Source organism: Tursiops truncatus, chromosome 5 (genome assembly GCF_011762595.2).
Source record: "Tursiops truncatus isolate mTurTru1 chromosome 5, mTurTru1.mat.Y, whole genome shotgun sequence".
NCBI lineage: Eukaryota > Metazoa > Chordata > Mammalia > Artiodactyla > Delphinidae > Tursiops > Tursiops truncatus.
In genome coordinates, this window is record NC_047038.1 from 46,299,191 (window position 1) to 46,324,745 (window position 25,555).

Sequence of the window (25,555 nt, forward strand, 5' to 3'; positions counted from 1 at the left end):
ATGAGAATCATGGCTGCTTAACTTTGTCATTTGTTGTTAATTTTATTTCCAGAAAGTTAGGAGTGTGATTTGAGGCTTTTTCTCTAAGCTTCTATGATGGAGATGAATTTATCAAAGAAGGGTTGGGGTGAGGGGGTATTTTACTGTCATTTTGAGGAATGTTAAAACCAAGTCATCAGAATCAAGAGCTATCAGGAGTCAAGATCGATTTTCAAAAACAGGAAAATAAAAACAGAACTCAATTTGTGTTAAAATTAAGGGATTTAGGAGCTCATTTAATTTGACAACTAATGAACAGTATAGATATCATTTATGGGGAGTTTTCTCTGGGTCAGTCACCTATACATATTATTTGCAATCCCAAAGTAACACTGCAAGTTAGTTATTATTAATCACATTTTGCATGTGTCATTTAACTTTTGCTGCATAAGAAACCACCCCCAAGGGCTTCCCTGGTGGCGCAGTGGTTGAGAGTCTGCCTGCTGATGCAGGGGACACGGGTTCGTGCCCCGATCCGGGAAGATCCCACATGCCGCGGAGCGGCTGGGCCCGTGAGCCATGGCCGCTGAGCCTGCGCGTCTGGAGCCTGTGCTCCGCAACGGGAAAGGCCGCAACAGTGAGAGGCTCACATATCGCAAAAAAAAAAAAAAAAAAAAAAAAAAAAAAAAAAAAAAAAAACTACCCCCAAAATTAATGACTTGAAACAACAAGCATCTATTATGCCTTAGAATCTTGTGGGTCTGAAAAGTAGCTCTTCTGTCATGAGTTAACTCAACTGATCTCTGCAGTCATCTGACATCTGGCACTAAATGGTCTCCAATGGCTTCACTTTCATGTCCAGTCATTTGTAGGCTTTTGGTCAGCGACCCTCAGCTCTCCTACATGTGACTGCTCTAAAAGGCTAGTTTGGGCTCATTCATGTTGTGATCTGAAGTTTTCAATCACAAGAGAGGCAAAGTCCAAAGCAAGTACTTTTTAAATCTCTACTTGTGTGAACATTTCTAGCATCCTATTGTCCAAAGCAAGTCACACAGCCATGCCTGGCTCCAAGAGGTAGAGAAATAGAGCTACGTCATGATAGGAGGAATGGCAAGGTTACATTTCAAAGGTATGTGCTTTGAGATCGGAGGAGGTTATTGTGGTCATTTCTGAAAAAAAAATAATTGAAAGAAAAATCTACCGCAGGAAAGAAAATTAACTCATGTAAAGGCACAGAGCTCAGACCAAGGCAAGAGAGTTTGACTTAAAAAACATGGTATTCTACAGTCCATGAGACTAACAAACTAAAATCGTTAAGGCAGAGTTGTAATTCATTACACAGAGAAGATCCTTACATACGTGTTCTTCCTAGCTGGCCTCCCTCTTCCACTGCACGTATGTTTATGCCTTCTCTGATCAAATGAGAAGTTCTATAACCAGATCACTTAGTTTACATAGTCTTTGATTAATACCTTATTTGCAGTGTTGTTCAATAGCGAAAGTTCCATATAAGAGAGACCCAAACTCAAATACTTGAAAGAGCCAGGCGGATAACATAAGGTATGAGCCTGACTGGATATAAAACAATAGGGGATGTAGAGTCTGGAGCAATGCGAATTATCTGACTCATCTAAAAGTATCCAAGTTAGAAAAATATATATAACACTGTGCTACCCCCCATAAAAATCTGCCTCAGGGGCAGAGATAGCCAAGAACTACCTATTTGGTTTGTGGTCTCTGCCATATAAATACCTACCCATCTTTAGCTAGAATTAGCAACATCTCCAAAGTAACAACTCCACCAGAGTGCTGTGCCCTTGAACAGCTGAGACAGGAATGTGTCAGAATCCCTCCACATTGTTTTCAAAAGGAACCCCAATGGACTTTTGATAGGGATGAGGTCACTGGTGTATCTACCTCTTCCCAGGGTCATGGTGTTTGGCGCATCCTGAGGAGGGACTGTCTGTCCGGGAGGCTTGATGGGTGTTCAGGCTGTATGAGACACCATTGCCAGCCTCGGAGATGAGGGCTTGGATGTCCTGAACCCTGCCGGGTGGAAGAAATGCCCACAACAGAAAGAACTGGAGGTTCAGTTTGTCAACAGTCAAAGGGCAATGAAAAACTGTGTATTTTTTCTGTATAACTGTGAGAAAACCAGGCATTTAATACCACCGTTTTAACTTCAAACCAATCAAACATTGGCAGTTTGGAATTGTTTTATTTTGAGGCTTTAGCTTATCTCTGTGGAAGAAAAGTCTTTCCAAACTGGCTTTAACTAAAAATGTCACCAATCCCAGCTGCTCACTGGTGAGCAGAAACCGTGGTAACAGAAGGCCCCTTTTGATAGCCTTCTTCCATAATATCATCCAAATTTGCATGGCAAAGATGTGGGAGCTATTTATGTGTTGATTATTACAGTGCTGCAGTTTATATTTTTCCAAGCACAGTTGAAAATTATATTTAGAAAGGCTGACATCATCTTTAAATATATATTATAGCTCTCATTTGGTAGAGATGAGCTGTTGAAATACATGCCACCTACTCAACTTCTCAGAAAAACGGCATAGATGTTTCACACATGGTTATATATAAACGTGTACACTGGCAAAGAGCTGCGCTGGGACCTATAGGACTGAGAGGGAGTTTTGTGGGCTCTGGTTTTTGCCTTCTCAGTTTGCTCTCTATTTAAAAAGAAAGACTGGCAACGTGATTTCATTGGAAGAACATGGGTTTTGTAGCCAGAAAGTTCTGAATTCTGAATTCTAGCTCTGAGACACAGTAGCCGTGTGATCTCGGAAAACCGGGGCATTAGTGTCTATTCCTACCTTTGGACTCAAACTGAAATATCAGCTATTCCTGGGTCTCAAGCCTACTGACCTTCGGATGGGAGCTACACCATCCACTCCCTGGTTCTCAGGCCTTCAGACTCCAGTGGAACTAAACCACTGGCTGTCAGGTCTTTAGCTCTCTGATTCACCCTGCAGATCTTGGGGTGTATTAGCCTCCATAATCATGTGGCCAAATTTCTTATAATAAATATTTTTCTACATCTACACATTCCATTGATTCTATTTCTCTGTTTCTCTTACTAATACATAGATTAACCTGTTATGTGTTAAATTCCCAAGAACAACTTGTTGAGGCAGAAGATAGTGTGCTATTAGCTCTATTTTACTTACCCCTATCAACAGGTGAGGAAACTGAGACCTCCAGAATCAAATGAATATATTTTAAGGTCAGAGACATTACATAGTGGAAGCAGGATTTGAAATTTAGAAATATAATGCTATTTTTCACCCATTTAACCACTATCTTATATTGTCTAGAGGTTACATGTTAGATAAAAGTTAGCTGCTGCTGCAGCCCTGAGAACATTTTGGAAATCTGATGCTCATGGTGAAAGAGAATCAAGGATACAGTAATACACCAGTGTACCTCAGGGACAGGGCATGGGGAAAACCATGGAATCTGTAGGCGTCATTCTGTGGAGTGTAGCTGGGACTGGGAAATGCTTTGGTTTCCCTGGCCTATCATCTAACTTCCACCCATCATCTAAACCGGATCTGGAATCTGACTGCTGATACCAATTAGATTTGTGTTTGCAATTCTGTGGCACATCTGAGCGACCATGGCCCTAGAGGGATATCCATGACAGGAATGGAATCTAAAATGTTTTAATTTTATAAGAGAGCAAAGTTACAATAGTATTTTCCTTTTTAGCTTTTAAGTGTCAGAGTCCAAAATTTCACCAAAGGAGCTTCATGGCTTAGAATGATTAAAATTTCACTTTGTTTAATATAATAGGCCAACTTTCACACTTCAGATGAGAAGAGCCAGATATTCAAGACAAATGCACCTTTTTGAAGGATTATATGACCACCATATTTAATAAATTGAGGCCTCTAAATGACGCTTAGATATTGTATTTTGCCAAATTTAACTATTATGAAAAATTCTTCAAAAATCATTTCCCCACAAATGGAAATGAAAATACAGCTGCAAGGGCTAAGAGTAGTGAGATGACATTTTATTTTTTATAAGCTAGTTGGCAAAAATTCAATTTTTATAAGCACATATGCCTGTCTCAAGCTTTTAAGGAATCAGTTTTATGTTTCATACCATTCTTTCTTCTTGCCTATTAAGCAAGTCTGAGTTTGCACCAAGATCAGTTTTTATATGAAGCTCAAAGGTAAGTTAATTTCTGTAATATTTGCATAGGCATAATTGTTTCCACACACTCCATCCCTACCACCACCCTGTCCCTGGGCTGCATAGCACTGTAAAACTAATCAGTTTGAAAACTCACTTTCAGTGTGTCACACCCTTGTTCAAGAAAAAGTTCTTGCTTCATGCTGGTACTCATGGTTCTCAATAACTTGACCCCACTCTCCCTGATAGTTATAATGAGAATAAGATATTTTTTTTAAAAAGAGTATTTTCTTTCTTTTTGACTGCCCCAAATCAACACTTCAGTAAACAACCCTGTCTTGCCCTCTCTAGCTCAGAAACAATTGAGAATTCAGATATGGGAGCCATCAAGATTCTGGTTAAAGTATCAACCTTATTACTAAAAAGTAGACATGGAGCAAAAACATGGCTTGTAACTGCTGTCACATATTCAAAGTTTCTCTCTCCCTTATTCTAACTTAATCTCTACAACTGTAGCTATTCCCTTGCAGGGACAGACCCAACCCTGGTCAGTTCATCGTACCAAGCAGAGACGACCAGAATTTGCCCTCTCGGAAGGAGGCTGGCCCCAAAAGATTGAGGAATGAGCTAAATCAGGCTTATCTGCTTGCTTTTCTTACACTCACCAATGCAAGAAATACACATACGGTAGGTGTGGGTAGAAAGAAAACCGGCATGTTTCTCATTTCATCTCTGTATTAGCTTTTTATTGCTGAAAAAAAAAAAATTACCACAGACTTAGAGGTTTAAAACACCTGTTTATTAACTAAAAATTAGGTATGTCAGTCCTACTCAGAGTCATCAGGCTGAACTCAAGATGTTGGACAGACTGAATCCTTATCTGGAGGCTCTGGGGAAAAAAATAGACTTCCAGGTTCTTTCTTATTGTTGGAAGAATTCACTTCCTTGTGGCTATAGGGCTGAGGTCTTGTTTTTCTTGCAGGCTGTCAGCTAGGGGCTATCCTCAGTCCCTAGAAGTCACCTTCATTCCTTGCCTCATGGCCCCTCCACTTTCAAGTCAGCAAGGATCCATCAGATATGTCTTGTGCTTTGGATCTCTGATTTATCTTTCTCTGACATTTAGACCTAGATTTTAAATAAACTTTTTATTCAAGAACAGTTTTAGAGTTACTGTGCAGATAAGGAATTCCAATATACCCCACACTCCTGATTCCCAATTATTAATATATTAGAGTAATATGGTATATTTGTCATAATTAATAAAGTTGATGTTTTGTTATTAATTAACCTCCATATTTCATCAGATTCTTCTGTTTTTCTCTAATGTCTTTTTTCTATTCCAGAATGCCATCCGGTATCCCACACTACATTCAATCTAAGTTTCCTCTTGGCTGTAAAACTTCTCAGATTTCCATGTTTGTAATGACCTTGGCAATTTTGAGGATTCCTAGTCAGGTATTTTGCATAATGTCCCTCAACAGGGATTAGACTAATGTCTTTCTCATGATTCAACTGAGGTAATGTGTTTATAGGCAGAAGACTACAGGGGTAAAGTGCCATTCTCATCACATTATCTCAAGGGCACATGCTATCAGTATGACTTACCACTATTGAGGTTAACTTTGGTCACCTTGTTTGAGGTAGTTATTGTCAGTAAAGTTACTATGTTCTTCCCCTCTTTCCATACTGTGCTCTTTGGAAGTAAGTCACAACGTGCACTGTACACTTAAAGGGTGGAGAATTATACTCTACCTCCTTAAATGTAGAATATTGACGTTATTTGAAACCTTATGCACAGGATATTTAGCTCTTCTCCCATATTTATTTATTTGTTTAGACCTTTATTTACATCAGTATGAACTCACGGATATTTATTTTATACTTAGGGTTATAATCCAGTATTTATCTACTTATTTACTCAACTGGTTTCAACTTCAGTCATTAGGAGTTCCTTCAGTTGGTTCCTGCATCCCTTTGATATCCACCCAGAATACCTCCCTTTCTTGTAGTCAACCCTGCCATAACATAACCTAATCACAAGAGTGAAAGTGAAGTCCATTATATTTCTAGTCTCAGAGATTGTACAGAGTAGGTACACCAAAGAGCAAGAAATCTTGGGACCACCTTACAATTTTGCCTACCACAGTCACCCTCCTAAAAAGTGAAACAGAAAGCTACTAAATCCCATAAAACATGACAAATGGGAAATAACTCTCTTCTATGTCAATATTATACACACATATTATGGAGGAAAGAGGGTTTTCCTGTGTTTCTGTGTATACATCCTTACTGAATTTAGTTTTCTGTCTTTTTCTCCTCCCTTTCACTCACACCTCACATTTAGTCTATCAGCAATACTTATTGGGTCTGTGTGCAAATATATCTCAACCACTCCCCACTATATCCACGGTCTAAGTTACCATCTTTTGTTTTATCTAATAGAGTACTGTAGTCTCCTCACTGGCCTCTCTAGAAAAGTTGCAAGAACTGAAAGTATTAAAACAATGAAATAAATTAGATCAGATCCTTACTCTGCTCAAAACCCTCCAGCTTTCCCAAAGGTATTAAAATATAACCCAAAATCCAGCTTTCCCAAAGGTATTAAAATAAAACCCAAAATCCTTATCATAGTCTGCAAAGACCCAGGTCAGTTCTTTGAACACTACCTGTGGAGAAGGACTGGTTCTTTCCACTAATTCTTGCAGATCAGTACCAGTGCAAATCTCTTCTAGCATAAGACTGACTATGTAAATTCAATGACACCTGTATTTGAACATATTATGCTCAATGAAGTGAGTCCACTGATCACTGCTTAAATGTTGTGCAATGTTAAGTTGCTATAAATGTCTCTAAACGCTTGCTTTCAATTTTATTGTCATGGAGAACTGGTAGTTCAGAGATGGGAGTGGTCAGTGCGTTACACTTTGATTAGCACAGTGCTTTCAAAATCTGAGCCCTGGCCATCTCCTTCCCTCCTGCTCTACCCTTTGCTGCTTTCTTTCCAGCAAATCTCACATGATGTTCTCTCTATAACACACTGCACTAGTTTTCTATTATTATATAATAGACTACCACTAGTTTTAACAGCTTAAAACAACACATATTTATTATCTCACAGTTTCCATGAGTCAGGAGTCCAGGCATGACTTATGTAGAGCCTCTGCTTAAGGTTTCACAAGGCTGTAATCAGGTTCTCATCTAGAATTTGGAGTCTTCTTCCAAACTCCCGTGGTTATCGTCAGACTTCTGGTCTGTGAGGTTGTAGAGCCAAGACCAGCAGCTCCTTAAAGGTACTCCAAAGTTCTCTACTAAATGGCCCTCTATATACACAGCTACAACATAGAAGCTTTCTTCTACAAAGCCAACAAGGGGGAGTCTCTCACTACAGTCTTCTAAAATGGAGCCATATAACAGTATGTAAATATGGGTAGTCAATGCCATAAAAAGTAGCTTAGTTAGGGATATCCCATCATCTTTGCCATATTCATCCACTGGAAGCAAGTCACAGGTCCTACATATACTCAACAGGAAGGGATTACACAAAATCGTGGACAGCAGGAGGTGGGAAATCATTGAGGGTCACTTTAGGGTCTGTCTAGCAAACACCAAGCTTGCCTAGGGGTTTGTCCTTGCATTTCCTCTCCCTAAAGACTCTATTGCTCATTTCTTCTAGGTCTCTGCTCAGATCTTACATTTTCAGAATCCTTCCCAAACCTGCTTCCTAAAGCAGCCACCCCATCATAGTCATCCCCAGTGCCTTACTCTCCTTTATTTTTCTTCACAGCATGGATCATTCTCTGACATTAAATGATTATTTGTTCAAAATCTGTCTTTCCCATTAGAATGGAAACTAATGGAAACTATTAGTTTGGAAATAGTTGGAAACTATTCCAACTATGGAAACTATTTTCCAAGTTGTAAGAAATGGACCTGTCATGGAGTACATGCTCAAAAAATATTTGTTGGATGAATCAGTAAAAAGTTTTAATTTGTAGTACTGGTCACCAAAGTTGGCTAATTTGATCCACACCTTTAAAAATTTTTTATTGGAGTATAGTTGATTTACAATGTTGTGTTAGTTTCACGGGTACAGCAAAGTGAATCAGTTATACATATGCATGTGTCCACTCTTTTTTTAGAGTCTTTTCCCATATAGGCCATTACAGAGTATTGAGTAGAGTTCCCTGTGCTATACAGTAGATCCTTATTAGTTATATATTTTATATACAGTAGTGTGTATATGTCAATCCCAATCTCCCAATTTATCCCTCCCCCGCTGGTAATCATTGGTGTTGGTGGTGAGGTTTAATGTCTCTTCCTTGAGTCTTAGGGAGGAATGGGGTTCTCCTTTTCCAGTTTACAAGACCGGGGTATTTTGTTATACTACAAAGACTCTTCATTTTAAAAGTTTGTTTTCAATAAGGCTGATTGTTGGTATTAGCACTAAGATTAGGAGAAAATACAGGATAGATGCTAATTGGCCTACGATGATGTATGGGTGTTCTACAGGTTGGCCTCCGATTCATGTTAAGGTTAGGAGGTCTGCAATTAGAGTTCAAAATAAGAGTTGGCTAAAGGGTCGGAATATTATACTTCATTGTTTGGATGTTTGAAGTATTGGAATAAAGATTAGGATGAGGATGGAAAGTAGTAGTGCTAGTACTCCTCCTAGTTTATTGGGAATTGGTCGTAAGATTGCATATGCAAATAGGAAATATCATTCTGGTTTGATGTGTGCAGGGGTGCTTAGTAATAAAAATTCTCAATAACACATTTATTTATCTTCCCACTCCATCAAACATCTCCTCATGATGAAACTTTGGCTCCCTACTAGGCCTCTGCCTAATCATACAAATCCTAACAGGTTTATTCCTAGCAATACACTACACGCCAGACACCTCAACTGCTTTTTCATCAGTCGCACACATCTGTCGAGACGTTAACTACGGTTGACTCATTCGATATTTACACGCAAACGGAGCCTCTATATTCTTCATCTGCCTTTATGCCCACATCGGACATGGCCTATACTATGGCTCTCATATGCTCCAAGAAACATGAAACATTGGCGTACTCCTACTATTAATAGTTATAGCTACTGCATTCGTAGGCTATGTCCTACCCTGAGGGCAAATATCATTCTGAGGTGCAACCGTTATCACTAACCTCCTATCAGCAATCCCTTATATCGGCACTACCTTAGTAGAATGAATCTGAGGTGGATTTTCCGTAGATAAAGCAACACTAACACGTTTCTTCGCTTTCCACTTCATCCTCCCATTCATCATCACAGCATTAGTAGCTGTTCACCTGCTATTCCTCCACGAAACAGGATCCAATAACCCCACAGGAATCCCATCCAACATAGATATAATCCCATTCCACCCTTACTACACAATCAAAGACATCCTAGGTGCTTTACTATTAATCCTAACCCTGCTAGCACTAACTCTATTCACACCTGACCTATTAGGAGACCCCAATAACTATACTCCAGCAAATCCACTGGTAATCATAAATTTGTTTTCTACATCTGTGACTCTACTTCTGTTTTGTAGTTCATTTGTACCCTTTTTATAGATTCCACTTTTTACAGTAGATTATGAACAATGTGAGTTGCTGTTAATGTTTAATCTTATCTCTATTGCAAGTTTGCTAGTGGAAACAATGTAATAGAATACAAATAGCACAGACTTTGGAGCAGTACAGTCTGCAATCAAATTCAAATTGTTATTCACTACTTTTGTGATCTAAGAGGTTAATTTCTCTGAATTTCAATTATAATACCTGAGAAAACAGTGCATGGTTTGCATCAAGTAGATTTCGGTTAGATCTTAGACCCACTATTTACTAGTATGCCTTTAGACTAGTTTCTCAAGCTTCTGGAGGTTCAGTGACCTCATCTGTAAAATGGGAATAATAATATTTTTTCCCACATACGGTGACTGTGAAGTTAAATGAGCAAATGCATGAAAAGCACCTAACTTGGTGATGGGCACACTATTTGCACTCAGTACACATTAGCTTTTATTAATATCAATACTTTTATGCATATTAATATAATAAAATTATATAATCAATATCAATATAAATTCTGTTGTACACAGTATGTTGTTAAATGATATTCACTATCTTTCTATATCTTTCATTTGGACTTAACATAGAGCTAGATATAACAATAATAATAGTGATAATTACCTTCTATGGAAAATTTTATTTTGTTTTGTTTTATTTTATTTTATTTTGTTTTGTTTTATTTTATTTTGTTTAGGACAAGTCCTAAACAACTCTTCAGAACAGGTGACCAAGAAGCAAATGTCAACATTCCACACATAGCTGACTATTCTGGCTAACGTTGAGGAAAAAACACATAAATTACTCTCTATAACTATGGGGAGTTGCTGTTCAATGGATATAAAGTTCAATTATTCAAGTTGAAAAAGTTCTTGATATCTTCTGTACAACATTATGCTTATAGTTAATACTGTACAGTTCACTTAAAAATTTGTTAAGAGGGTAGATCTCATATCATGTGTTTTTTACTGCAATAAAAAAAAATGCCTGGGGCTTCCCTGGTGGCGCAGTGGTTGAGAGTCCGCCTGCTGATGCAGGGGACACAGGTTCGTGCCCTGATCTGAGAAGATCCCACATGCCGCAGAGCGGCTGGGCCCCGTGAGACATGGCTGCTGAGCCTGCGCGTCCAGAGCCTGTGCTCTGCAATGGGAGAGGCCGCAACAGTGAGAGGCCCACGTACCGCAGGAAGAAAAAAAAAAAAAAAACCTGTACATAATATTTTCATTATTTTTTAAGTTTTTACTCATAGCATTTCACAAATGATGTGTTTCTATGTAAGGATAGGTTAAACAACAAATTAAAAGAAGCATTTTATTATTAAGCTATATGAAATACTCATAAAATTATGATTAAAAAGAAATATTTCCCTTTTGTTAACATCTAATTATATAGAGTCCATGAAATCCTCTATTACAACTTAAAATACTAATTAAGTAAAAGTCTAATATTCTGAAAAAGAAAAAATGTGTACATTCTAGATATATCTTATTGCAGAGTTATGAATTTAGAAACATATACATGTTTTATGTATTGCAAAATACAATGTAAAACAAAGCAAACTGTAAAAACTGAAATAGAATTCTAACATAAGATGGTGAGTTAACCACCCAGAGGAAAGAATTATTTGAAATGATTTTAAAACATGCTAATTTTACTATTTAACCATAGTGGAATATAGTCTAAGAATGAATAAGGCAGTCAAGTAATCCTAAATAGCATTCAATAGTCAACTATTTATTTTAACATTGTTACTGCTATATTGAGATCATATGTTTATGCATGTGGATACATTCACTACAAAACTTTAAATACATAATTATGTTAATAGGATAGTTGATATTCTCAGTGCACAAGAAAAGAAATAGATAGAATCAAATACTCTAAATAAAATCATATTGTGTTAAACCTCAATTTGAAAATATCAGTGTGGACTCAGAGTTATGTATTTATTTATTTATTTTAATATGTAGTCCCTAGATATGCCTATTGGAAAGCCTAGAAGCTATGACAACCCAATAGCAATAAGAACACCTAGCACCCAGATTGTGTTCTCTATATAATATACTCCACTAAAAAGAACCAGTGATCCTTGGGGAATGATTGATTTCAAGTCTCAAGCAGAAAATATCCAACAAGTCTGAGACTTCTTGCTGTACAAAATGCAAGAAAGGGCTTAAAAACTAATTGGTCAGTCCAAAAGGCTCAGGAGCAAGCAGGAAGTGTCTCTTATTGGCCATAAGTGAGAAATTAAAGCATATAGTAGCAATAGTAATAGAACCAGCAGTAATAATAAAACTAATTAATAAAATAATTAAAACATATTGAATATATTGAAACCCATGGTGTTGCTCAGAAAAGAAAGACAGGAAGGAAGGAAGGAAGGAAGGAAGGAAGGAAGGAAAGAAGGAAGAAAGGAAGGGAAGGAAACTCATTTAACCTTTAAAAGTTACTAGGACATCAACTTCTTTCTTAAAAAAGAATCATTTTTAAAGGAAATAGTTAAGAATAAATAAAAATAGTTAATAACAAATTAATAAATAATTAATTTAACAGTACACAAATTTAATATTGATGCTTATTAACAATTATTATTAATAAATTATTAATGATAAATTTTAAATAAAGTAATACATAATTTAAAATAATAATTTCTTTTTTGTAGAAGAATTGTATTTTGAGGTCAGCAAATAGCTTTTGTTGATGAGGAGATCTTTTTAGAAAAACTTCAGCTGGTAAATGAAGGAAATTTGAATGCAAAAATCACTATTTGGCACCCTGAAATAAAGTAATTAATTTAGGTAACCATCATCAATAGATGAAACCCTTAGATAAAAGTTTGTGAACTTTATAATGGAATCATCAGGTAGCCACAACCTGAACCCACTGATCACTTTATTTCACTAAAAGAGAGATAGACATATGTATGCCTGATGTGATCTGTCACTTATGAAATATTCTTTTAAAAGAAAAAACAAAACGAAACAAATCAAGGCTTTAGAACTAACATTCAACCTAAGGGACAACTCACAGTGTGTCTGCAAAAAGTCAATAAAGTGAAAAAAAATTGTGAATAATATTCCACCTAAGAATAATGATAGGACTCATTTGGATCCTGATATAAACCAAGCCAACTGTAAAGACACACTTTGCTGTGGTTTAGAAAATGTAAATATGGACTGAGTATTAAATGCATATGTGGAATAGTGCTAATTGTACCTAGTTATGATCATGTGATTTGGAAGAAAAGACTTAATTTTAGATACTCTTAGTGAAATACATAGAGATGAAATGACATAATGTCTGTGATTTTCTTTAAAATACATCAGTGCATAAGATTATAAAAAAGACAAAAGGGATAAATCAAACAAATGTGACAAAATCTTGATGATTGTTAAATCTGGGTGATATATGGCAATACTGTGAATTAGTTTACCCTCAAGTATGTTTAACAATTTTCATTAAAATGAAGAAGAAAAACTAAAACAAAACCCCTTCCTCTCTGGGGTATGAACTTATCCCTAGACGGACCCTGTCACCATTCTTAGGGACCACAAATCTGATTGGAGGATCTGGATTCTATCCTAGATCTGAATCAAGACCAGGCTTCCCATGTTCCTCACATGCTCCTTGTTTTCCTGTCTTTTTCTTTAGTCCTAGAAACCATACAATATCATAGTCTTTCATTCTACTAATGGCTTCATACTGATCTCACTTCTTGACTATTCTGAGTTGTCATGAGAGCATCACATTGTTCAGAACTGAGTCCTGACTTCTGCTCCTTGTACTAATTCAAGTGTTAAATCATGGATTGTGATAAACAAGAAAGAATTTACTGAAGACCTAGAAGGGGAGAACAGTTTGTACCATTAGAGAGTCAGATATTGTCACTCTGGATAGAGGAAGAGGGAAAAACAATAACCCAAAGGCCTCTGTGGGCCCATACACCTTAGAGATAATCAAGGGACTTATCTGATTATTAATTATAATAACTAAGTGAAAAACTAATATTAATTGAATTCAGTTTATACTAGGCACAAGGGTGAGGTCTTTACATTCATTACCTCATTTATTTATTGAAATAACCCCTCAAGGTGGTCATTTATTAATGTTCATATTTTACAATGCTTAATTAACTTGCAAAAGTAAAACGACTACCAAGTGAAGAAGTCAGGATTTGACCCCACATCTGACCCCAGAGCCCACATTCTGGTAAGAAATAGAGAAAATAAAATTTAGGGGCTTCTGTTAAGTATAGAAAGCACTTTGTTTCTTTGTTTGTTTTTAGGAAGAAGGAGCTTTTTTCTTTCATATATTTAACCACCATTGATTACTCATATGCTATGTGTCAGATCCGGTGCCAAGATTAAGAGGATAGTGGTAAATATGACCTGGTACCAGCTTTTGGAAAGTTCAAAATCTAGTTGGTGAGACTGATACACCAATAGATAATCAGAATGCAATACTATAGGTATTAAAATTGAGGTACACGAAATTGTTGTTTTTGTTTCTTTCGCAGTTTGCCTGCAAGTCAGACTTTAGAATAAGGACTAACATGGAAGTATTTATGAAAGGTGTAACTGAAGGAAAATTAAATAACATGAAATAGAGCTGGAGAAGACAGTCTCAAGGGAATGACATAGGGTAAGAAAAATAAGTAGGACTTCAGCAGGACAGATAGTGGCAGAAATAAGAAGAGTGAAGGGTCTGCAGAAGTCAGAGCTCAGAGGGTGGGGTAAGGCAGGGAGCCATGGCTCTGAAGGTGGCTGGGGACTTAATAGTGATGGTTTTACCCGGGACGTCCCATCACTCTCACTTTTTTAAGGCACAGGAAATATTCAGCCAGACATATTCGAAGAAGGTGGTCATTTTGCACAAAATTTTGCTACAATCTTTTTGGCCAATACACAATCCTGTGTATGAACTTTGTGGTAAACTATTAAAAGACAATATTTCCTTGAAACAATTATTTTTTTTCCATTTGGGGGTTAAACATCCATATACGTGGTCTCTATTTTTGTCTTGGAATTTGCAGGGAATACAAACCACCACATGGCTTTATAAGTAAGTAGTCCCTTCAGGATGTCACCTGAACCCTTGGCAAGCACAGTGGCTCTTCTGATGCCAACCTTGGATGTGGTAGATAGAGGGACTAATAGGAATTGCTGTTTCCAACCCTTCTGAAAGTTTCCAAGCTGTCTTTGACATCTGTTCCATGCACATTCCACTAGCAGCTAGGGAGTAAGGGATTTTGAAGATACTATTAACATTTTTTTGTCAATTAGGAAATGTGTGATCAAATAATTTCTCTAAACTCTTCAAGATGACCTAACTTAGAAAGCTGGAACAAGGCAATGGAAGGCTATCTATATTCACCCTAAGAGTATGGTTTACTTATGGTATAGTGTTAAAAAAAAATCTAAATTTTGAAAGTTTTAAGGTGTTTGTCCACATGACTCTGAAAAAATCTGCTTATTTGTAGATCTTTTATTCAACACAGGCTCCTGGCAAAATAAACCATTCTATTTTCTCCATATGTACTCTGGGATGCCCTACTTCAGTGCCCAAAATGATGCTCCTCTTTCCACAAGGAAGCCTGTTTCTTTCTTCTCAACATTTCTAAATGCTATTTGCTTCATCCATACCTGGACTAATTCCTGATTTTTTCATATAACAGTTGAGTGACCTTGGGCAAATCTCTCAACCTCTTTGCGACCCCAGCTTTCCTCATCTGTAAAATGGAGATGATGGCTATAGCTAATTTAGAATCATGTAAGGATTAACAGATAACATCTATGAAGCACTTAGTACATAATAAAGTCTTAATAATTATCACCTATTATTTTAATATAAATTATTATAGTATTAATAGCCTGTCCTACTTTCATCATTGTCATAGAGTCCTTTCTGATTCTCTATAGAACAATTATTCTCTGCCTGTTCTGAGTTTCCATTGCAATGTACCTATACCGTTTTCATGGAGTACATCATTTCTTACTTTAGATATCAGTTAATATATATGTGTTCTGTCTCCCTTGTAACTTCTGGGGATCAATATCCATATTTGATTCACCTGCATGTCCACATTTTCTAGGATGGTGATATGCTTAGGGGAACGACTTAGAAATATTTATTTCATAGACATCACATTTTGAAAGTGAAAAGCAAATAACATGTCTATGTAAGTTAGGGGGTATTGGTGGTACCACCAGCTACTCTTGCTCAGATGGCCCTCAAGGTCTCCTGACTGGCCTCTTTGACGCCAAGCCTGGTCCTTCCAGCCACACTCTCTAGACAGAGTGATTTTCCTAAGGCACAACTCTGATGGAGTTGCTCCCTTGCTTTATTTCTTTCAATAGCATTCCATGATCAGTGCAAACTTCACTATTGCCATAAGAGACATTTCATTATCTTCTGACCTCTACTCCCTCTTTTCCAGCCTTATCCCTCACCGCTCTCTTCACTTCATGCAATATATGGAACACATACTGGATTACGTGAAATATGACATTTTCCAGACTCTCTCTACCCTCCTGTTCTGTGCACCTTTCTTTTTGTCTGGAATAAACTACTCACCACTTTCCAGTGTCATCTAGTTGACTGTGACTCATCCTTTAGAATCCAGTATAAATATAACCACATTATCTCACCAAGAAAGCCTTTCCAGTCCCTCTCTATTTTGGTTATTTCTCTGTCCTATATGCTGCCTTATCTCCCTGTGTGTATCTCTATCATAACATTTAAACCACAGTATTAAATTTTATCTTACATATAGGTTTCACATCTCAGATTCTGAAGTGCTTGAGCTAAAAAGCTCTCAATCATCTTATTCACCCCCCCACCGCCCTTCTGAGAGTTCCAATACTTCCAATAACTTAGAACCTACCTCACTACCTTCCACCCTTATATTCACCCACATTCTGCCTCACATTTAATTAATATCAACTGCATAAATTTTCCTTCAGATATCAACTTATTTAATGTGTTTTCATGAATTTTTGCATGCAGTGTACTCTTCCTATAAAACCCATTCCACCTTTATTCTCTTGACCAATATTTGTCTTGTATTCATCGTGAACACCATGGTTTCACAACCTTGAAACTATTGGCATTTTAGACCAGTTAATTGTTCACTGTGAAGGCTGTCTTGTATTGTTTCCTTACCTCTATAGCATGCACCCTTGCCTTACTATAGCAAACAAAAATATCCCCCAATACTGCAAAATACCACCGATGGGGCAAAATCACTCTTGATTGAGACTGTAGGCTATACCCTAATAATAGAACTTTGTGTTCCTCTCTCTGTTTACAGTGATGAATGGATTTAACCTGGTTCAATGAAGACTACTTTTTATTAGTAGTGTTATTACTGATAAAGAATATGTGATTAGAACCTAGAAAGCAAATCCTATTTCCCATTAGTGTCATACTCTCTTATTTAAAAGAGGGTTTTCTAGACAAAAAAAAGTCAAATCAAAGATTTTCTATTTGTTGAAAAATACAGAAGGCAAGAACCCAAGAGTACTATAACATTGTCATTATAAGTAATAGGCAGTAAGCACCAAGGATTGATAATGGAAGCTCAACCTAAAAAAAAAAAAAAAAAATGCCAAAGAGGTAAGGATGTGAGAAATTTTCTATTAATTTAATGCTATTTTGTGTTCACATCAATAATCTAAATCAAATCAAAATTAATTACTCTTTTCTTTCAACCCTAAATCACACTATGAATTACACCTATTTCTTTTATGACGTGGCTATGGAAAAAAGGGATAGTCAGTTTTTCAATTTAACTCAATATAGGTGAGTTTTATGCAATTCAACAAACATTAAGAACACTCTTCTGTGTGCCTAACTCTTTAATAAAGTTTTAGGACTTCGCCCATATATTCAACATGCTTAAATTCTAATGGTTGTTCTATATCTAAAAAAGACTAGAGTTATCAGGGGGAAAGTCCACTGGTTATAGAGGCTTCTCAGGGAAAGTAATGCAGATAGTTGGTTTTGAACAATGAGTAGGAATCTTTAGGTAGACAAGACAATGAGAATGTACCAGAGGATGCCACCAGAATACACATCAATGTATTGCTTCCAAAATGTCTTGCTGCAAGAAACTCAGCAAAGCAGAGGATTTAAATTCTGTCACAAGTTTCTTCTTGCTTTGGGGACTAGTTACAAACATTTTTTTAAACCAGAAGAGGTCCATCGACTATGCTTTAAGTAAGTCTGTGGAAAGCGCAAAGAGCAATATGTACGGGCATGAATCATAATGTCATTTGAGTAAGCTTATTCTATCAGAAATTTTGAGAATCTAAACCAGGGCATAACACTGAGTATGGTGAAGGTAGGAAAGGAATTAGGGGAAGAAAATATTTCCTCCCTATAGTGCATTGGGTCTGTATCCTGGTATTTCCTTTCATATTTTATTTTATTTTACTTTATTTTATTTTATTTTGGAGCAGAATTTGGCAGAATTTCTTTCTTATTTTTTTAATTTAATTTTTATTTTATATTGGAGTATAGTTGATTTACAATATTGTGTTAATTTCAGGTATACAGCAAAGTGATTCAGTTATACATCCTATAAGTCAATATTTGAGTGAGGCTTATATGGGAACTCTCCATATTACCTTCACAACTTTTACGTCAACCTAAAACTATCCTACAATAAAATGTTTATTTAAAAAGAGATTTTAAAAATCATGAAAAAAAGAAAAATAATGGTCTGAACAATGGAGAAGGTCAGCAGAAGGGAATAGTCAGGCAAGGCAGGGTGCTGAAACATTGGAAGGGGATTGAATTCCCGGTGTTTTTGCAGTTATAGATCCCTATCCTTAGCCCCTCCATGATCCCTTTCTTACCACATGTGCCCTTGCTCTCACTTCCTCCTATTACTAATTAGGCTGTTTTATATGAATTTCAGCATGCAATATTTCATATTTAATAACCCTGCATCAGAAGAAATGGGAAGTCAAAGAGGCTGGAATTTATTGCCAGGTGTTCTGGACAGCATCTAGGGCATTTATAGAGAGCCCACAAAATTCCTCAATACCCTGAGGAACTCAAAACCCACACTTTCAGGAATCCAATAATTTTCAGCTGAGAATCCTATAAATACCACAGGAGATGGGCTATACCCTGATCAAGCTCATTCGCTGGTTATTCAGGCGACAGGAAGTTGACATTCAGGGGTACCCATAAGTGGCCTTTGCATTTAGCACCTTGTTCACATAAATTGAGGAAGTTCACACCTCTAATCTCTTGCTACTAATGTCAGCCTGCTAGAATCTGAACTCAATAAGATGAGGTTAGCTTGCTGGAAAAGCTTATTTTTCTCAACAGAAGGAAAAGAATCTAAATGTTCAACTGAGAAACATGGAATCTGACATGAGCAGTATGCTTCCAAAGCTGAAGGTTAAAGGCAGAATGTCACTAAGGTTGTTACTCAGTCTTTATGATTTCTGTCTTTTTAAAACATGACTTCACATTCTCTCTTTGCTTGTATTTTATATTAGAGCCAAGTTGATTAATATGGTACACCCATACACACCCATGCTGTCTCTCTTCTCTCCTTTGCTCACAATGTACCCATGACCTCAAGTACCATTTTTTGTATCATTAAAAGTCTAAATCCCACCTTAAAACTCCTATTCAAATTCATTCCCTTTAAATTCCTATTTCCTTGAAATCTTCTTTACTCTGTCAAAAATCGTTGTTCATTTCCATCTGTGTTTATTATTCTTATTTTTAAAAGTTGACACCTAAATTTTGTCATTTATTTTTCCTTAGCCAAATAGCATGCTTCTTGAAGACAGCTAGTTCAAATTTCTCTATTCTAACAGTGCCTAAAATAGTGCTGGTGTTAGAGATGATACTCCCAGAAAAGCAAGTCACCTGTTGTAAAGCTTCTTGTTGGAAGCATTAGGATGGCAATTATAAGTGGTGATTGTTTAAGCCAGAAATGAGCCTCTCTTTAAAAAACACCACAGTTTGGGGCCTTTATAAAGGCAGTATATGGGCCATCTGAAAAGAGATGAACAAGGACTTCAGGATTAAGACTCCCTCCCCAAGAATCCAATAAAGTGAATAAAAATATATATACAGTAGAAAGGAAGAAAACTTTACCAAGAGCAGCCAGACATGGAAAAGGAAACCATCTAATGCTTCATAAATTAGAGGTCATGGAATGAAAAAGACATTTATATAGTAGCTTAAAGTATCTGTGTACCTTGGCACAACTGCTGATCTTAGATGCCTTACTAACAAGCCCACAGATCCTAAGAATTTCCAACATTACCCCAACATTTTGAAAGTAGCAAATTAAGTGGATATTCTTAAATTCCTTTTGTTCTTACTGGTGAGTTGTGGATACGGTCCCTGGAAAACCTGTTTAAAGAAGGAAACTCAAGAATCCAGAGCTACTCTGAATTGGGGGAATAATCCAAAGCACAGTGGTAACTATGCCATGAGATTGGATTTTACTTTACAACTAAGAGAAATGAAATTTGATAAAGGACACTTAGCCAAAAATATTTTTTAAAGTAACAGGTAGTGTAAAAACACTGCACACCGCTATTTTGAACTACACACCTTCCCCTGCCACTGAGCTATGGAGGAGCAGACATAACACCAAATGCCTTACCCTCAAATCACTCTTTGGCAGGGAAAACAAACTAGTCCTGGATAAGTAAGGAAATATTCAGCATTCAAGCAGTCACCCAGCTGCCTGGGAGTGAGAAAAATTACGGCGGAAAATGGCATAGTAAATACACAAACCTAGCTAAGGAAGAGAAGAAGGAGAGGTAGCAACAACATAGCATTTCAAAGATAAATATCAAATCTAAAAGGAAAAATAAACAAAGGAACAAAAAATCCTTCATAAGTGTTACACTTTACAACATATATAATTACTATATGAAGTTAATGAGCCAAAGTCTGAAAGACATGAAAATAAACTAACAACCAAAGTCATGAAGATAAACTAACAAGAAAAGATGAAAAGATATATTGAAAACTTGATTAAGAAAATAACATCATTACTGAATTGATACATACATTGGAATCAACAAGGAACAAAACAGAGCAAGCTGAAAAATCAAATTATGACAGAAAACAGCAATAACAACACACTTGGGATAATCAGAAATAATGCAGGTGAGAAAGGCAAAAAAAAAAAAAAGATTAAACTAGTTAGATGATAAAATTTGATTGAAATAGAGAAAAAAAGAAAAAGCAACAAAGAGAGAGAAGAAAGTGTGTTGTTTTTGAATCTTTCTTTGAAATGAATATAGAACTAAATTCCCAGGTACTTTACAGAGACTATATTTCAGTAAAATGTGATAGGAAACCATCAGTACCAATATGCATCATGTTTAAGTTATTGAACTTCAAGTACAAAGAAAGTTTTCTTTAGGCTTTTGGGCAGAAAAAAGCAAATTACCCACAAGGTAGATATAACCAGGCTGGCTTCAGACTTCTCTCCATAGAAACATTCAATGCTGGAAGACAGTCGGTCTTTGTCTCTAATGATCTGAGAGGGAAAAAATGTATAGAAAGAATAGTATACATATATGAATCAACCAAATCAATGAAAACCATCTTATATGCTTTTATTTCTAGTTTAGATTATCAGCACCTATAAGATGGAAACCTTGAGTGATTATAATAGGTGAGTTCAAGCTATGGAACCAGCATAAGCAAAAGCTTGAAGATGGAAGATATCTGATCCGTTCTGGAGAGTGTAGGTCATGTTAGAGTGTCATAGGTGGCAAGGACAGAAGAAGGTAGTAATAGTAATAGAAGAGTGGGCTGACACAAGTTTGTACAAAGCCTTGTGCACTTCTTATATGTTATCCATTAAACAGCAGTAAACCATGAAGCTTCTAGAAATAGAGTGTGTATTCTAAAGTGTCTAGTTTATAACCCACTCTAAAGGGTTAATAGAGTTTTAGCTTCCGTAAAACCTTAAATGACGTGAATACAGATCCTTCCATTGCGCCATTTTTAAATTTTTTTTCCTTTTTTTAAGAGACAGACAAAATGCATGACTTTCAATTGATGTTCTGAAACTATTTTTAGCATTAGACATTTACTAGATCTCGACCATGTGTGAGACCCTGGTCTTGGAGTAGAATCAGTAAATATCCAGCATCATTTCCATATTTACAATTCTGTATATAATCATTAACATTTAGCAGGACAACTGTAAGTTTTGTAAGTAAAAGTACTCTCAGGATTAGTAAGGTAAGGGAATAAATACGTTAGTTTAGACAGAGTGTCCAAATGGTTAGCGACCATAAGGTGAAGTCTCAGAAATCAAGAAAATTCAATTATGCTAAGCGTCATATTTCCTAAGTATTCTGGTTTTATGAATTCAACTCTAGTGAGTAAAGCACTGTGAAAGATTGGCTCCTTCTTTTGTTCACCCATCAATCATTTTCAAATTCTTAATCCCTGTAGAAATGGACACATTTTTTTCACCGTGACCTGACAGTAGTGTAGTGTGTTGAAAAGAACATTGATTAAATCTCAGAATGTAATTATTAGCTGTGTAATCTTGGCCATGAGAATTAATCTCTGGGACTGTCGGTTTCCTTATCTGTAAACAGTAAAACCACTAAGCAGTACCCACGGTTATGGTAAACAGTAAGTTAATGTATAGAAAGGGTTTATAATGACAATCTGCATATATGCAGAATAAATATCAGTCAGTTACGTTTTTCCTTCCTTTGTTACTGGTCTTCAAATCAAGAAACCTGATTTTTTTATGACTCAAGTTCACAGTGTGATCTTGCACAGGCACTTAAGCAATTAGGGTCCTTGTCTATAACACATCTCTTATGTTTCTTCCAGCACTAAAACCAGTGAGGTAAATATCATGCAAAGTTGTTGTAAAGAGCAGTTATAGAATGCAGGGGAATGAAATCATCTAACACTGCTGCCCAAATGGCTATGAACTCGGTCTGTAGGATGACCGAGACATAAATCATCACTTCCCAACAAGTGAAGAAAGCCCAACCACTATGGAGAGCATTGTGATTGTACATAGATGAGCTTTATTGTTATTTTGTCCATCTTACGGTGGGTGATGTTCTTCATATATGGCAAATCCATACCTCCAAATGAAACTCATGTGTGACCCATATGCACAGACATTCATGTCAATCTGATCACTAGCTGGAACTTGTGCATCCCCAAATTGCTGCAACTTAGGTTCTTTGGGAAATAATTATTTTGGAAAAGAAGTCATGCAGGAGATAATTAAGAAATGGCAGGACTTTCATTTTCCATTTCCATTTCTTTCCTTTTGCTTTCTTTAATGTCTGGAAAGTGATGAAACAAACTTGAAATGGTAAGTGATGGAAGTGAGTTTGATTGTCATTTTGAATTTTCTCAACTCCCCTTTATCCTTTAGGATAACTGATGATATATTAAAAATGTAAGAGTACTCCATTAAACATAGGTTAAAAAAATTATCAACTTGTGGTCTACATATGTGAATACTGATTTCAAATTTCAGCCAGGCTACATTTCACAGACCAGTTAAGAAACAATCATAACTGAAGAATGACAAATAGTGTAGCAGACTATCTAAGTTGTATATTGTCTATTTAACTAGGTTTTCTGGCATTCCTGCCAAGTCTGGTTCTCATGAAAGATAATTTATTTTGTCATTGGGTGGCAGTGGAATCTATTTAGGCAACTGTGATATAGATTTATATTCCACTAAACTGTCACATTGATATAAATGACTTGGTCTTATATGGAGGCTGATCAAAATGAAGATTGGTTGTAAAAGTATTCTAGATGGAAACACCACTGTATTAGGAGCATTATGAATTGTCTTGCTACATTTTCTCTAAAATTAACCTTTGGCCTAAGGAACATTATCACTTTAAGTTTATTCAGATCCATGGATTCAATAGGGTGAAAGCAACTTATTTCAAAAGTAAAAATATCATCTGCAAAGATCAGCTCTATTCCCTTGCCAAACAAAATTCCATTAACTAACTTAAATTGAACTTAATAACAATCACATAAACCAATTAGTTTCAATTTTTAACTCCATTAGGAGTATAATTCATCACGGTATTGCTAGATATAACTGTGCTTCTTCTGATTTTCAGTGGATTAAATAACTATAACCTGGGGTGCTAATTATACAATGATGATGCAGGCACTTCAAGATTACTTTCCTTAATATAGATAGAATCATTGGAAAATAGTTTTTTTTTTTCTTTTTCAGAACATGTCCTTAGCCCACACTGCATTTTCTGATTTTATAATTTAAAGTGAGTGTGAGTGTCTAATATATAATTGAACCTACAGTAACCTGTGGGCTTTGGTGATAATTATTTCTTTCCATGAAAATCCAGATAACCTTTACCTTTCCATTCTCTGTAAAATCCATGGCTTACCAAGTGCTCTAATCTTGTGTAGTTTTATAATCCTTTAGGGTTCACAGAGGGAAATTTGGTGTCTCCATGGCTTGTGATCTGATCCTGGAACTCTTCCAGTATTAGTGCTCCAGGGCTTGGTTCTAAACTCTTTTTTTCTGTCTACAGTACTTTCCAGTGTGATCGCATGTTCATAGTACCATCTATGTGCTTTTGCCTTTCAAATCCATAACTATAGAGAGAACCTGTTTAAGAAACTCTAGACTTGTATATCTAACAGCTGACTAGCATCTCCAATTTGATATGGTTAAATGAACCTCTCTATTATGCCCACCAAGGCAGTACAGCCTGATGACCTAAGTGAGCAGCCCAAATCAGAAGAGGATCTGGCACCTATTAAACTCTCTATATATGTGAATCATTATTGTTATTATTGTTACTGAGGAGTTGTGAAATATAATATCAACTTCCTGTTTCTTTTCCTTAAGGACCTGGGGAAAGTCTACAGCCAGATATAACTAAGAAGAGCTTCCTACCGCTACCTAAATATTTCTTTTTATTTTGTAGCTATTCTTCAGGTTTCTTTCAAGTGGCTCCCTGTTTTTGTTTTCACATCATTTAGTCTGTATGCTATTTGCTTGTACAAGACCCTTATTACTATTCTCAGATTTCTTATTCACTGTCTGCTATTACCTAAAGTCCAGAGTCAACACCGAATACCAAGGTATTCCCAAGGACCATTCATTTACGTTATGTCTGTGACTACTTTCATGCTCTAACAGCAGAACTGGGCAGTTGCAAAAGAGATCATATGACCAACAAAATCTAACACATTTGTTATTTCATCCTTTACAGAAAAAAGGTTGCTAAACCCTCCCTGCTCTAGAAATTTATCTAGAATCTGCATCATAGCAATTAGTATCATATGCCCAAAAATTATCTATTTAGTTTCAGTGAAACAAGTTACATACATGTTAATTACTTGAACTTTATTAGTTTTGTAATTTGATTTTAAACTTATTTTGGTTCTACAGTTGCATAAAAACTATACACATGAACAGTTCATGTATTTTTGTTTACAAATTAAATACTATATTATAAATCATTTAGGAACATATAAGGAGTCTAGAAACATTTACTTTTATTTAACAGAGTTCTATACTCTCAAATTTGAGAAATCCTTCACTAATTACCTAAAAATTCTGGCTGTCTTGGTTGTGAGCTGGCGCTGGGCTTCATGAGTCTTCCCTGTGCTTCATCTCAACTCTAACTTTAAAATAGCAGGTTCTGCAACTATTTGTGATGAAGGAAAGATTTTGTTTTTCCCTAATCCATTACAAATAATACTCTTTAAAATGAATCAATGAAATTATTATTTTTAAACATGGTCACACATTTGGCTTGTACAATGAAGTCAAATTGCTACAAAAGTTTATAAATGTGTACTTTCAATTTCTGTA